Here is a 15510-nt window from a genome sequence, read left to right as displayed (position 1 = left end):
CAGGGTCATCAGTAACATAAATGGGTCAAAGACATGTTGTTTATATGCACAATCAACAAAACAACAATAATTTTTTGCCTTCATTTATATAAATGAAATCCAGAGTTTGGGTGGGAGTAAATAAATATTTTATGCATTTAAATTTTATCTGTGGCGAAATATTGGTGATTGTTCTGTTTTTTGGCATTTTAATAATTTCTTTCATAATGTTTTTCCATATTTTGGATGAAATTGGTTCACATTTCTCTTGAAATTCGCTCTGTCGGCACTGGAGGGCAGTGTGAGCCTGATGAAAACCAAGCTTTTTCCTGCCGTGCCTGAGCTGCTGCTGGACTGTCACAGCTACTTTACAAGCAGGTTGGGCTGCAGCCAGAACAAGTAGCCCCTCATGTGTAGTTCACTTAAAATTGGATTTACCAACAATGCATAAGAAACCTACAATTAGATACTATCATCTGGAAGGCTCAAACAGGTTCGGCACGACTACTTACTTATATAAGAAAATCCTGCATTACCTGTGGGCCTGCTCCACCTTTAGGGCGGAACCGTGTCAGAAATGTAATAATGTGGTTAGAGAACCGGCTGATGCGTCGTTTGGGCTGTTGGTTGCTAAAACCTCTAATACCAAATGACGTTTGGCTCATTTATTGTCTCATCTGAGTTAACTGCGCAACGAATAGATGTTAGTTTCAGGGCTATAATAAAGCTGGTCTGAGAGGGAACTAGATGTTCTTCAGGGATCTGTTCCCAAGCTTTAGAAAATCTAGTTCATGACAGAGAAAAAAAAAAAAAAAAAGAATAATTTATATAAATGTATAGCTTCATAGTTACACAATTAAAATCATCTGCAACTCAGCAAAAATGTAAGTTGTTACTTCAGTTTATTTTTTAAACGTATTTTTACAGAACGCTATTATTTTATTAATTCCTGTTTCAATGTAGCATTACTTTGGAGATCATCCCTGGCTACTGGCTAATGTAGCTAATAAACAGTGTTTGCTAGGTTCAGGGCTGTCATAGACTGATTACTTAAAGGTTAACATTAACTTTGCTTTAACAGCTTGTAATCGGTCAAAATGCTAGTTACACTTCATTAGGTGCATCTGTTCAACGGCTCTTCGTGTTCAGCCATGCAGACATGGTCACAACAAGCTGCCGAAGTCCAAATGGAGCCTCAGCTTGGAGAGGAAGGGCCTGAGTATTTTAAAAACTGCTGATCTGCTGGGATTTTCTCACACAACCAGAGAACTGAGAATGACCCGCTGTCTCAGGGAAGGACAGCAAACTAAGGCTACAGTTCACATGGACATTGCTTTCAGATGCTTGATTTCTGCTGCAACTTTCAGAGGGTAGGTTCAGATGTTGGTGTAAATACCATGAAAGAATGGCTCCATCCTGCCTTGTATCAGCAGTTCAGGCTGCTGGTGGTGTGAAGGTGTGGGGGATATTTCCTTGGCACACTTAGGGCCTCTTAGTACCAACTGAGCATCGTTTAAACACCACGGCTTTATAACCACAGTACTTATCTTCTCTTAGTAGCATAACGTGCCATGTCACAAAGCTCAGACTGTTTCAAAATGGTTTCTTGAACATGACAATGAGTTCAGTGTACCCTAATGGCTTCCACTACAACCAGATATCAGTCGAATTAAGCACCTTTGGGATGCAGTGGAACGAGAGAGATTCTCATCATGGATGCAGGCGACAAATCTGCAGCAGCTGTGTGAAGCTCTCTGTCAATATGGACCAAAATCTCAGAGGAATGTTTCCAGCAGCCTGTTGAATCTGTACCATAAACAATTACAGCAGGTCTGAAGGCAAAAAGTCCAACCTGGTACCAGCAAGGTGTAACTAATGAAGTGGCTGGTTAGACTATGTCATGGTCCTGAGTTCTGCTTCATGTTTTCACTGTAGTGTTAAGTTTTTTGGAAAAGGGTTATATTTTAGCTTTATTGTCTAAAACTTTTGAATTTTAAATTAAAAATGATGATGTTCTTTGGATTTAGGCAACGCAGTGGTTAGCACTGCTGCCTCACAACAAGAACGCTTTGAATCCACCTGTGTTATCCCTGGATGAACGACCTGTCTGGGGTGTAACCCGCCTCCCCATCTCCCCCAACTCTTACCTGTGCTTACCTGAGACAGTGTGTCATTCTCAGTTCTCTGGTTGTGGATACATGGAAAAGGAGGAAGGAGGGATGGACAGATGGATAAATGGTAAATGGCCTGTATTTATATAGCGCTTTACTAGTCCCTAAGGACCCCAAAGCGCTTTACATATCCAGTCATCCACCCATTCACACACTGGTGATGACAAGCTACATTGTAGCCACAGCCACCCTGGGGTGCACTGACAGAGGCGAGGCTGCCGGACACTGGCGCCACCAGGCCCTCTGACCACCACCAGTAGGCAACGGGTGAAGTGTCTTGCCCAAGGACACAACGACCGAGACTGTCCAAGCCGGGGCTCGAACCGGCAACCTTCCGATTACAAGGCGAACTCCTAACTCTTGAGCCACGATCGGTTGGACGGACAGACAAACAGACGATGGGTGGACAGATGGACAGACGGATGGTCTGATGGATGATTTGACGGATGAATGGACAGACGGACGGACGTACAGACGATGAATGGATGGATGGATGGATGGACGGACGGATGGACGATGCATGGATGGATGGATGGACGGACGGACGGACGGACGATGCATGGATGGATGGATGGACGGACAGACGGACAGATGATGGATGGATGAATGGATGGACAGACGGACAGACAGATGATGGATGGATGGATGAACAGATGGACGGACAGACGATGGATGGATGGCTGGATAGATGGATGGATGGACTGATGGACAGACGATGGATGGATGGATGGAAAGACGGACAGACAATGATGGATGGACAGATGGATGGATGGACAGACAGATGATGGATGGATGGACAGACGGACGAACGTACAGACGATGAATGGATGGATGAATGAATGGATGGACAGACGGACGGACAGACGATGGATGGATGGACAGACGGACGGACGGACAATGATGGATGGACTGATGGATGGATGGACAGACAGATGATGGATGGATGGACGGATGGATGGATGGATGGATGGATTGACGGATGAACAGACAGGCGATGGACGGACGGACTGACGGACAGACAGACGATGGATGATGGACGGACTGACGGATGGGTGGACTGACAGACGATGGACAGACGGACGGACAGACGATGGATGGATGGATGGACGGACTGACGGACGGACAGACGATGGATGGATGGACTGACGGATGGATGGATGGACAATGGATGGACAGACAGACAGATGATGGATGGATGGACAGATGGATGGATGGATGGATTGACGGATGAACAGACAGGTGATGGACGGACGGACAGACGATGGACGGACGGACAGACAGACGATGGACGGACGGACAGACGATGGATGGATGGACGGACTGACGGATGGGTGGACGGACAGACGATGGACAGACGGACGGACAGACGATGGATGGATGGATGGCTGGATAGATGGATGGATGGACTGATGGACAGACGATGGATGGATGGATGGATGGATGGATGGATGGATGGACGGACAGACAATGATGGATGGATGGATGGATGGACAGACGGGCGGATGGACAATGATGGATGGACTGATGGATGGATGGACAGACAGATGATGGATGGATGGACGGATGGATGGACAGACAGATGATGGATGGATGGACAGATGGATGGATGGATTGACGGATGAACAGACAGGCGATGGACGGACGGACAGACGATGAATGGACGGACAGACAGACGATGGATGGATGGACGGACTGACGGATGGGTTAACGGACAGACGATGGACAGACGGACGGACAGACGATGGATGGATGGACTGACGGATGGATGGATGGACAATGGAGGGATGGACTGACGGATGGATGGATGGACGATGGATGGGGACAGACGGATGGACAGACGATGGACGGATGGACTGACGGATGGGTGGATGATGGATGGACGATGGACGGACTCTGTCAGCTCCTCTTTCCTCTGCCTTTTTGTGTTTTGTTTTGTTTTGTTTTTTTCAGCCAAATAAAGTTTTTATTTTCTGGGCAGCTTTTTAGTGAATATATTAAAAAGGTGGTATCATCTTTGGCGATGGTGTGGTTGGTACGGTTGCTATGGGATGTCCTGTCAATAATCTTTGGCCATAACTTTTAACTGCAGCACTAAAAAACAGAGACCCTTAAATTACTGTTATGTCACACCTTTTTAGCATCTTCCTCTCTCTCCTTTTAAAACACTGTCTCTTTTATCTTGCAGTAATTCCCCACAGCACACATAAAGGTGGAACCATACTGATCGGGTCTCCTAAATTTCTGAAGCTTCTGGAGCTCGAAGTGTGACACAGGCGCTCACTTGATGAGGTGAGTGAATTCATTTGGCGAGCTGCAGCACGGTTCTGGAAACCTGGTGCGGAGGTAAGCAGCTCGCCCCGCGCCGCAGATGCCTTTAGTTTTCTTATGGAATACTAATTACGTTTGCATAATTGGTTTTAGTCATTTAAATGGGGGAGCTTGTTAAATCTTTTCCCCCTGTTTTCACCTACAGCTAAATTTAGCTAACAAGGTCTGTGTGAATCTGAACTGCTTTGTTCAAAAAACGAGGCATTAGTGGTTTAGACTTCAGAGTGCACTGTCAATTGATCTCACATCTTGAAAGAAAGGAGATAAAATTTTAAATGACTTACAACTGCTTATGTGATAAGCTGCAGGAATGTTTTGTGCTTCGCTGATGAATAGCTTTGAGCAGCCTCTTTCTCTGTAATGGCAGCGAGATGTAAAAAATGTGACATTTTGTTTTTAATTTCCAGTTGATTATCTGTGATTATGTGCTAAAACAGCAAACTCGCACCCCTTTAGAGAGACAGAGTGATAACGTAAAAGGCTGGAAATTGGAATCACCAGAGAAAAGTATGGCCTGAGGAGAAGCATCATGTAATGTGCTTTTCCGTATCCACCCCACACTCTCTCATTTTTGCCATTTGAATATACACAGAATTATTTACACCTTCAAGGCAACTCGACTGAACTGCACATCAGTCAATTAGTAAATCAGAAATTTTCTGTGATTCCAGTTTAGTGTGGAGTCCATGGCTCCCTCCGGTCTGCCCCCCCTCCTCTTTTTAGTCTCCCATCTTGACAGTGACAAATTACTCCTCTGCTTGGCGAGATTGAAAATTAAAAGCATTTAAAGCTGCTCATGCATTTATGCTAATGAGAAATTCAGATATGATTTGCATGCGAAAGAGGCTAGTCGGAGGACTCATCGTTGCCCCAGCCACCTCCATCCCCTGGATTTCTTTAGGCTCTTCATTATTTTTTCCTTTATGTGTGAGCAAAGAGGGAAGTGCGGTGTGTAAACAGTCTGCATGACTGCATTACATACAGGAAATTGCATTGTTACCTAAGAGCCTGAAGTCTTTGTACAGTATTTATGCAGGAGCCTACTATTGCAGCTCCCCCCGTCCTCCTTCCCAGAGCCACTCAGGCAAATTGGGTCATTGTGTCTGGCACTGTCACATCACGCTGCAGGAGGAAACACACCGAACGTAATGACACTCTGCAGCTACTGCTCACGCTGCCTCCTGTCAGCGCTCGCATACAGACTCCTAGCCGCTTACCGGTCTAGCTTTAGCAAGGCAAAGTTTAAAAAACGAACATAATTTTGTGGGCATAAGCTCCTGAAGTCTAATATTAAAATGTTTGTTCAGATGAAAAAGGCTTTGTTTGGTGATAAACACGTGCAGAACACTTTGGATCCGGGAGGATTAAGACTCTGTGCCGATTTGTTTTCCCAGTAAGCTCCATCCATGTCTTCCTCTCCAAATATCAAAGCGTGTGCTTCTTTGAATTTGTTTGTTGCACACTTGCTAAACGATTGTAACCTTGGAAACAAGATGCATTAATGAAGGTGGAAAATGAAATGGGGCTTTAATTTGTTTCAGTGTTCATAGCTAGGTGAAATGGATTAGCTTTGATTGAGGTGTGAGATGAAGAAGCAAAGCGCTGACATGACACTCGTATTTGTCATCATGTCATTTCAAGGAGGATGCTGCAGCAATTATGAATATGGGTACACAGCAATTAAAAGCGCTACTATTCATTAATAATTTTTATATTAATTTTTCAGCGGACGCCGAAATGATTGCCACTGCGCACAAGCTTTCCAATTATGCCGCTTAATTAGAAATGTCAATATTAAGAAATAATTAAACTTGGGAATACATTAAGGTTGTCAGAAATACTTAAAAAGTTATGACCGTCGCTCAGACGATGTTTTCTATAATATATTTTGCAATGATTTGTAAATTAAAGATGAGACTTTGATCAATGTGTACGACAAACTGGATACTGGTTACTTAGTTACAGGAACACTCCATCTTTGGTTCGTTTTTTTCTTCAGAGACGACGCTCTCAGAAACGGCGTCTTATTGCGGTAAAGGAGCCTCTGCTTTAGCGCCTGTCCTTCTTGGAGCTGCTCGCTTCTGCAGCCTCGCAGACTTCAGCAGTATACATGAATGTGGACGTCTGTCTTTGAATGCTAAAAATTGAGATAAAAGTCAGACACTCTGAGTCAGTGGGGGGTTTAAAGTCCAAATTAAGCCTGTGTTTACTTCATACACTGCCCAGTTTGAGTTCAAGTAGGCCTAATTTTGGTGAGGCGGGGGGGAGGGGGGGGGGATATACGTATATAAGAAATTTGATGATTTAATCAGAATCTAAAACACTTGAAAATCAGTTGAAAGTTGAACAGACTCTAATGATTTTAATTGTGGAATGACCAGCTGCTCTGTAACAGAGTGGTGCTCGGCATAATACACTCTGAATATGGTTGATTCTACTTGGTGTTAAAGGTAAAGACCAATGGCGCCAAATCACAACAACAGTCGCCTGAAGGTGCTTTATACTGTAAGGTCGACCCTACAATAATACATACAGAGAAACACCCAACAGTCATATGACCCCCTATGTGCAAGCACTTTGGCGACAGTGGGAAGGAAAAACTCCCTTTTAACAGGAAGAAACCTCCAACAGAACCAGGCTCAGGGAGGGGCGGGGCCAGCTGCTGTGATTGGTTGGGGTGAGAGAAGGAAGACAGGATAAAGACATGCTGTGGAAGAGAGACAGAGATTAATAACCGATATGATTCAATGCAGAGAGGTCTGTTAACACAGTGAGTGAGAAAGGTGACTGAAAAGAAAAATCATGGGAATCCCCCGGCAGCCTACGTCTATTGCAGCATAACTAAGGGAGGATTCAGGGTCACCTGGTCCAGCCCTAACTATATGCTTTAGCAAAAAGGAAAGTTTGAAGCCTAATCTTAAAAGTAGAGATAGTGTCTGTCTCCTGAATCCAAACTGGAAGCAACAGCACTTTTAATTAGAGAATAAAAAAATGAATTTTTCAATAAAGTGCATGTTTGACAGTCCAGGCTCTAAACTAAGCGTGTGAATGTAGTGTGGTTATAGACAAGGATGTTAGCACTGTCGCCTTTCTGTGTGGCGTTTGCATGTCCTCCACGAGTCTGCGTGGTTCCCTCCCACAGTCCAAAGACGTACTCTTTAGGTTAATTAGTGACTCTAACTGAGCCATAGGTGTGAATGAACGCCCGTCTCTCTGTGTTAGTCTTGTGATGGACGGGAATCTGTCCAGGGTGTCCTAGGCTCCACCCCCCCACCCCTCCGCCCACATGACCCTTACTTGGATAAACTGTTGATGGATGATTCTAAACATCTAGTACCTGAGTTCTAAAGTACGTCTATCCGGTGTTGCTCTGACAGCTGAGCACATGTGGAGCTGCTCGGTTTGTCTCTCAGCATTAAAAGAAGGAAGCCTTGACTTGCTTGTTTTTATCATGAGAGACAAAGTGGTGTTGAACTGCCTTTGATCATCGGAATAAATTTTCATTCTAATATAGATCTCACAGGTAGCTGCATATTGATGCTAGTAGGCTTAAGGCGGGCTAATAATCAAGTAGAGCCATCACCTGTTGACTGTGGCGGAAGCTCGCTGAAAGAAAGACTTGAAAGCATTTGTACCTCAAAGCCACGCCAGCCTCTAATGATAGGATCGGTCTTGGCACAGCACGTTGGCCACGTTTCCCTCAAAGCCTTGTGTGACAGCTCTTTAATTGGACTTCTCCATTCTCTCTGTGCTTTAACGTGTTACTATTGCTGGGTTATTGTGCCATAATTACACCACATTTCTTTAAAGCATAATAAAGGCAAGCGAGACAAAGTTGAGCTGAAAGAGCTCCATACCTCTGTGTATGAATGTTCATCTGGACCTTCATATCCCTCTCTGAGAGTCATTCCTTCCTGTAATCAAGTGCTGACTGAGCGCTCATGCATGTAAGAGAATGAGCGAGTCAGACTCAGACTGGTGTCACAGTGAAAGCAATGCTTTTGCCTCCGTCGGGGGATAATTACTAAAACCGTGTCCAATTACCTTTGTGTGTTGTTTGTAGCTCTAAGTGAGCAGAAAAAGGATTTTGCAGAGGTTCTGGGAAAATAATGCTGTCATCACTCTACATAATATCTGTGTGATCCACAAGAGGCTGCACATCTGTCCTTGATGGCTCTGACGTCTCTGTCTGTCCCCTCCGTGTTGCTGTTGTTTCCCCCTGCTGAATACGGAGAGTAAAAAGACCCTTGTGAACCAAAGCCTATATATGAGAAAACAGTGTGTGTGTGCGTGCTGTAGCCCGCGGCTGCAGATTAACCATGAGAGCCAAAGGATCGCCCCGCTTGCTGACAAATGAGAAAAGCCACAGTGGCCCTGGCCAAAGTGACAGGCCAAATGGAAGCAATTCCTCCCGAGGCAGGGGAGAGCAGCTGTGACCAGGGCCTGCTACGCCACTTCTAGATGGGACCCGTCTATGACTGTGCGTCTGCTATAAAGACTCAACCTACGAGACAATTGGCATTTTTCTCCTGGCGGTTCCCGTGAAGCGGTACGTGTCACTGACCCGCGGGAAACCCCATCAGTGGCAGTCGACCTTTACCTGAGGAGGGACTGCGCCGCCTGTTTGTTTTCACCCCGCTCGTCTCTGACCCCCGACTACCAAATGTGTTTGTGAGCATATTACATCGCATATTAATGTCTGCCAAGTTGACGCGCCTTCGACAAACACGGTCGTGGGATCGTTCCCTTTGAAGAGGAGCGCCAGGACACGTCAACTCGGCCTGACTTCAGAGCCTCGTGGACGTGTGAGTAATTAACACCGAGCCCTGACGGATTAAACGCTGTCCCTGCTGAGATCGACTGTCTGCCGCCTTTGGCGCAGTGACGTGCTAGACGCGAGATGCTTTCGGGACACGGATGGCAGAGAGGTGTCACGGAGAGTGACACGTGCAAGAGGCCCGGGAAGAACCGTCGATGGAGTCTAGCAGTCCCAGAACATTTAGACAAAAAATACCAGCAGACGTGGAACGAACGGGCCAAAAAAGAGAGTCAGGATTAGACGATAGCTCTGGGTTGGTGGCTATTCCCAGCGCTGTGCTGCTTTCTGCCTCTGGTTCACTCGGGCTGTCTGCCAAGAGATATATCCAAACCTTTCCTTCTCGCCTTCAAATCTCCTCCCTCGCTCTCCCCTCTCACCCAGGGCCAAGTGGATCAGGCTTCACTTCGACACAGCCATCATAATTACTCCGTACCAGAAGAATCAATTACGCCTAAGCACCATTGTTTCCAGAATAGAGCTAAACATTAAAGTTTAACAATCCCAAATTATTAAAAAGTCATGCTCTCAGGGACACATACAGAATATTTACTGTTAACAAATAACTTTATAACTCTGCTCCGAATTATTAATTCATGGCTCGCACTGGCTCAGCAAAACAGTCGTCTGGTGGCTAATTTCTCTGCCTTTATACATTGTTAAATATGCAGCACTTCTTGACTTTTCTATACGAGCGCTTCTGTCAGAGCGTTTGTGAGAAAATCCAAGCCTCAGATTTGTCTGCTGCATGCTGATTGGACCCTTCCAGTTTAACTGATGTTTTGTTTATAGCTGGGGAGATGGATGCACTTTCTTCTGCACGTTATGCTGATGCGGCCTCTGTCGATACAGCCGATCAGCGGCTGTCATTTAAGCCACGTCCTCACGTCGTCCTCGTTTGACTCACGTCTGAGCTAATTAGGCGGATCTGATCGGAGCGCCCATCAGTCGGGCAATCGTCATCATCATTTCCTCAGGCTGAATCTCACCTTTTGGACTTATTTACTTATCAGTGTTCGTGCTGGATGTTGTCAGGCGTCTGCGACGTTGCTGTGAAGCAGGAACATGTTCTCTTAGGCGGCGGCGCAGACGTCTCTCCGTGTACCGCCGTGCGTTACAGGAGCGGTGGATGGAATTAAATGGAGCGGGGGAAGAGCGAGAGTAAGGAAAAGCCAGGCTGCTCTTTTAGCCCCTTTCAGCTGAGTGAATCAAAAACAATGGCAGAGCCTGAAATGGTTCCCAGCTTCAGGAAAAACTCCCCGGGGTCTGTAAATTGGCTCTCAGAAGAGGGGGAAAAACAATTGCCCTTTACCTCTGAGGTTGCATGTCATCTCTCTGAAACTCACTCCTGGGCAGATTAAGGTCAAGTAGACCCCACTTTCCCACCCGCCTCCCCCCCTTCTCTGAAGAGAGCAGACAGAGGGCAAATAAAATGATGACAAGGAGGGATTGAGAGAGAGGGAGTGAGGGGAGAAAGTGGGATTTTGAAGGTCTTTGAGGTTTTACACCCATCCCTGGTGGTTTCGCTCTCTCGCTCCAAGAACTGTGCTGATAATGGCTTCTTGTCAAGGAGGATGAGCCCACCTGCTCTTTGTAAGTCCGTCCTACTGGTTCAAGCTCGCAGCCTCCACATAAATATGAAAAGGAAGGCAGGCGGGAGGTTAGCAGTGGCCCTACGCCGTGCTTCTCGGTGACCCTTTAGTGTAGCTGCAAAGGGTACAATGTGAATAAAAGGACAGCAGAGGACTACATTTTCAAAGAGTGTGCCTGGGCAGTAACGTCCCGTTAAGCCTCAGTCAGGTTAACCAGGCCGAGTCCACCTGTTTGGAGACGGCGCTCCCTTCTCCGATACCAGCTCCGTATTGTGTCATCAGGCATTTGCCTGTCGCAGATGATGAATCGGTGAAACTGAAGTGGCAAGACTGCCGATTGTAATTACAGAATCAACTGACACAATTAAGTCTTTTGTTTCAGTGGATCGGCCTGTCAATCAGCAGCGCGCTCCCCACGTTGTCTAACGTGCCGGCGAATAGCATAACATTTTGCTTTCCCGTGTCAAGGGCACGGCGACGAAGTCTGCCGGCAATTAAAGGACTATAATGTGCTGAGTCGAGCGCGGCAACAAAATAGGCAGCAATTTCTTCTTCTCCTGTTGAAAATTATGCTTATCAGGTACCTCGCCTCAGCAAAGGTGAAGGGTCGGCCCGAGCAGGCAGGCAGTATTTCTCCGCATAATTGAGAGAAGTTTGGATTTAATTGTATAATTAATCTTGTCGAATTAAGTTACACAGAAGTCCGACCCCTAAATTAGGCAGTCTGGAATATTTTAAATTGCCTTAATGTGAAATCTGGACCAGAATGCACTTTGTTCTCTCCTGATGGTACGAGCTAAGTTTTTATCCACGACGAACGCTGCATGCTTAAATAACCTGTTAGCAGTTCTTATCACGTTGTTCCTTTATGAATCATTTCCTCACAAAGTAATTGCAATTTCAGAAAGAGGTGGATTTTATTGTATGGCTTATTGTGGGCCAGTCAAGTGAAAATATAAAGACAATTTTCATAGCAGCGCTCATCAAACTGAGTGTGATTTATTATTGTTTTTAACTCTGCATTTTTTACTCTCTCTGAGCAGAGTGATAGCACTTTTATAATCTATTGTTGTTATCATTTTTCTAACTTAAGGCATTATGAAAGCAATCAAGATTGCTGAATGTGGAGGAGCATTGTGTGCAACATTCAACCTCAGAGCTCCAAACCTTGTCTGGCACTAACATCAGCACAAAAACTGCACCGGGAGCTTCGTGGCGCGAGTTTTCCTGGCTGAGCAGCTTCTGCAGGGGTGATGTGGAGGGTAGCAGTACTTTAGTTTCATTAGCTGGGACTACTGTGTTTGGGGGAAGGCCTCGTAGAGGACTGGCAATGGTTCCCGGGCCGGGCAGATCCCCGTGCACTAGTGAGAAGTGAATGAAAGGAAGAAGAGAAGAAAGGAGGAGGGGGGGGGGGGCATGAAAGCGAGAACAGCAGGTATTGGTTATATAGCCTGAGGCCGGAAGGGGCGTGAATGAGGCGTGGTCCGCTCCTGAAATTCAGAAAATATTTCCACTTATGTATTATATTTTGATCTTTGATCTAAAGGGGTCCGGACCAGTGAGACTCCCCTTTCTGTATACAGGGGTGGGCAACTCCAGGCCTGGAGGGCCGGTGTGCTGCAGGTTTTAGATCTCACCCTGGGTCAACACACCTGAATCAGATGATTAGTTCATTCCCAGGCCTCTGGAGAACTTCAAGACATGTTGACGAGGTCATTTAACCACGTGAATCAGCTGTGTTGGATCAAGGACACATCTGAAACCTGGAGTTGGACACTCCTGGTTTAAAAGCAGGAATAAATAAATGTGTAGAATTAGAGAAAAGTGCAAACTTTTGTTTATTTAATAGTTGGGAATGGCAGTGGTGAGGTCTCTATCAGCAGGAAAAGCTGCACAACTTATGAAAATGCAAAATTTATGCCCTTCACATTTTTCAAAGTCGTCCAGTGGGGCTGGGTTGGAGACTTTTCTGGGCCCGTTGTGGTCCCCGGGCCTTTTGTTTGACACCCCTGCTCTGCAGTGTCCCCGTCATGATGCGATAATAAAGCTTTATTGCAAACTCTAAACAGTGAATGCATCTCCTGGTATCAGTCAGATAATCTTGTTTGGAGTCACAGTGAAGAGTGCGTCTCACAGCAGTGTCTCTCCACAGACTTTCTAGAGATTAGAAACACTTGAGAGGAGATGGGTTGGGGGGGCCACAGGGGGGATAAAGTTGTAGAGTTGCATGGTGAGGATCAGCGAACTGACTATAATCTGCGATGTTTATTGCACGAATGCGAGCGTCATGAGCAAAGTTTTGTGGATGCTCTAAATATGAGCTGATGTTCTTGTGCTTATTTTGCTGCAGATATTTTGCGTACACATATTTCTGTGTGTTATTTTGCATCCGTTCAGTTGACTGAACTCTAATGACAACATTTCTATTTACCGCGCCGTGGAAATGAGACTGCACGTCCGATCGTCTGCTGCCTAGAAAGCGGGAGGCCCCTAGGGTATTTGCCAGCATAATTCTCATCTTAACACAACGACCTTACTCTGCTGCCGTTGTCAGATTTAGTAACGGCAGAGGCACGAGAGGAGCCGGTAGGAAAAAGTCTCCTTCGGCGTGTTCGAATGTGCATGTGAGCTTTCAGAGGGCGCTCCTTCATGTCCGTGACGTACGACTGTTTCTGTGTAGATGGCATCTCAGGGAGAGAAACTCTACCCCGACACAGCGCTGCTGTCACCCAGAATACAGATGGAGGATGTGCCCTTGTGCACTTTACCTGAAGTACATGCTTACATAGATGGCTCTATTCTGCACTGCTGTGTGTGTCTTTTCTATCTAGTGCAGTTTTTGCAAGCGTGCCACTGCAGCAGAGTATTCTGGAGTGCGATTATTTCTGGTGTCTCAGTTTCTCTTTGTCACCATGCGTTACCAAACTGAGGCAGGCTTCTCTACAATAAACCTGTTTCTGGTTTCTGGCAGAATTTTACACTCGTGGTTCAGAGGCTTACCTTCCAGTCGCTGCAGAGAACATGAGGATAGCATTAATGCACAGTGGGAGAATGCTCTCAGACTACAATCCCAGCCTCCAAGACTCAACATATTTAACCTTTAATCTGAATGCTCCCGTGATATTTTGCAACGCTCCATTGCAGCACGCTGTTGTGAAACTGAGCTTAGCTGCTTTTTTAGGACTCTGTGCTTTATTTGTCTTCTCCTCTTTTCCCAGTCCATCTTTGATTGTTCGAGGAAATCTTGTGAAATGCAAATGGGGCCAAACAGAATGTAATTGCTGCTCTGCGATGATTACGACGGAGAACTAATGATGTCTCAACACCGGGGTCAGGTAGGGTTTAATTAGAGGAGGCACAATCAGTGTCACTCCAGACTTGTGCTCTCCTGTTCCCGGTGCCTGCCTGGTCCTGTGCCAGCGAGCTCTCCAACAGACTCGGGGGGGGGGGGGAAGAGTTGCTGATGTGAAAAGAGAAAAGGGACAGAAATTAATGCGGCTATGTTCTTTTGTTCGGAACAAGGCCGGTTTGGAAATGGAGCCCCGTAAGAAGCATCGGCCTGTCTGCAGATAAAGGTGGAGGTTAATGAAGGAGCAGAATGGAAAAGGTTGCCTTTGGTGCTCCTGAAAACACGGCTCCTCTGGGAGAGAAGCCCGGCGATGTGTTTTGCTAAACCCGTGCACTGCACGGTGTGCACTCGTGCTAACCTCGGTAGCAAAATGCAACATCTCCCACGCCTTTCGCTGCGATCGTAAATTATTGTTCAGTAGGAATATGTTGTGCAACTGAGCAAATTACTGAAACAAGAAGACCAGATTGGACAGATGAGTGAGACCAGCCAAGGAGAATAACTGTGGCCAAAATTCCTGATTATCCAATCAGCACTCCAAAAACATCAATTCCATCTTGTCAATAGATAATTAAGAGGGATAATTGGCTGGCTGCACTCTGGGCAGACATGCACAGCTGGTAAAGTTCCATCTCCTACCTCAGCATTGCACACACACTACACAGCCGACACATCTGTCCACTGAAGGTCAGCTGATCTGTGCTGGTCCTGCAGCGGAGCGTTTGGGGAGTAGATTTTATTCTTAATGTGCCGTAAACACTTTCAAGCATTTCAAAAGCGCAGGAAGGTTTTTCTTTACGCAGTCAGCTGTTCCCTATTAGGATCCTTTCCTTGTAGCCTCTGTTGTTTTTAAACCATGTTTAAGGATTATCTAACTTGGCAACTAAAGGCGCACTTTTAGCAGGGCACGACCTCACCCCTTCCTAGACCAGAGGTTTATGTTGTCAACCATCTTGCTCAGAGCTATTTATCCCTCTTAGATCCCCGAGTATCTGTGAAGTACAGGCCAGCAGATTTAACCGGACAGGGCCAGAGATTTAAAACATTGACCTGCCCGGTCTCAACAGCTGTGTGCTAATCCATTCCGCTGCCCTGACTTTCCTCCCCCGTTTCCTGCTCTGGTGAATAGAAAGGTCCTTAATGTGTGAGATCAAGAGGAAAATAAGGCTCTCCAAATGGAATCAAATCACACGGAGGGGGCTGCCGGGCTCGCAGCGAAAGGCAGAATAGGACCGAGTGATTGGACTGTAATTCCTTTCCTAGCTATTAGCCCGT

General features: G+C 46.1%; 1 protein-coding gene across 3 annotated transcripts in view; it reads left to right on the top strand.

Moving 5' to 3' along the window:
• The first annotated feature begins 291 nt into the window (after window positions 1–291).
• Window positions 292–15510, top strand: part of LOC113012405 (AT-rich interactive domain-containing protein 1B-like) — a 191386-nt gene continuing 176167 nt past the window's right edge. Inside the window, exons 1-2 of one of the 3 annotated variants that reach the window (XM_026152589.1) lie at window positions 292–472; window positions 4336–4439. The gene's annotated coding sequence lies outside the window, so the exon portion shown is untranslated. Of the gene's footprint in view, window positions 473–667; window positions 864–4335; window positions 4440–15510 lie in introns of those variants that run through there. The other 2 variants (XM_026152591.1, XM_026152590.1) reach the window with 2 other exon arrangements.

Source organism: Astatotilapia calliptera, chromosome 19 (assembly GCF_900246225.1).
Source record: "Astatotilapia calliptera chromosome 19, fAstCal1.2, whole genome shotgun sequence".
Taxonomy (NCBI): domain Eukaryota; kingdom Metazoa; phylum Chordata; class Actinopteri; order Cichliformes; family Cichlidae; genus Astatotilapia; species Astatotilapia calliptera.
Note: the sequence above shows the minus strand (reverse complement) of the source record. Positions and strands in the feature narration are given on the sequence as shown.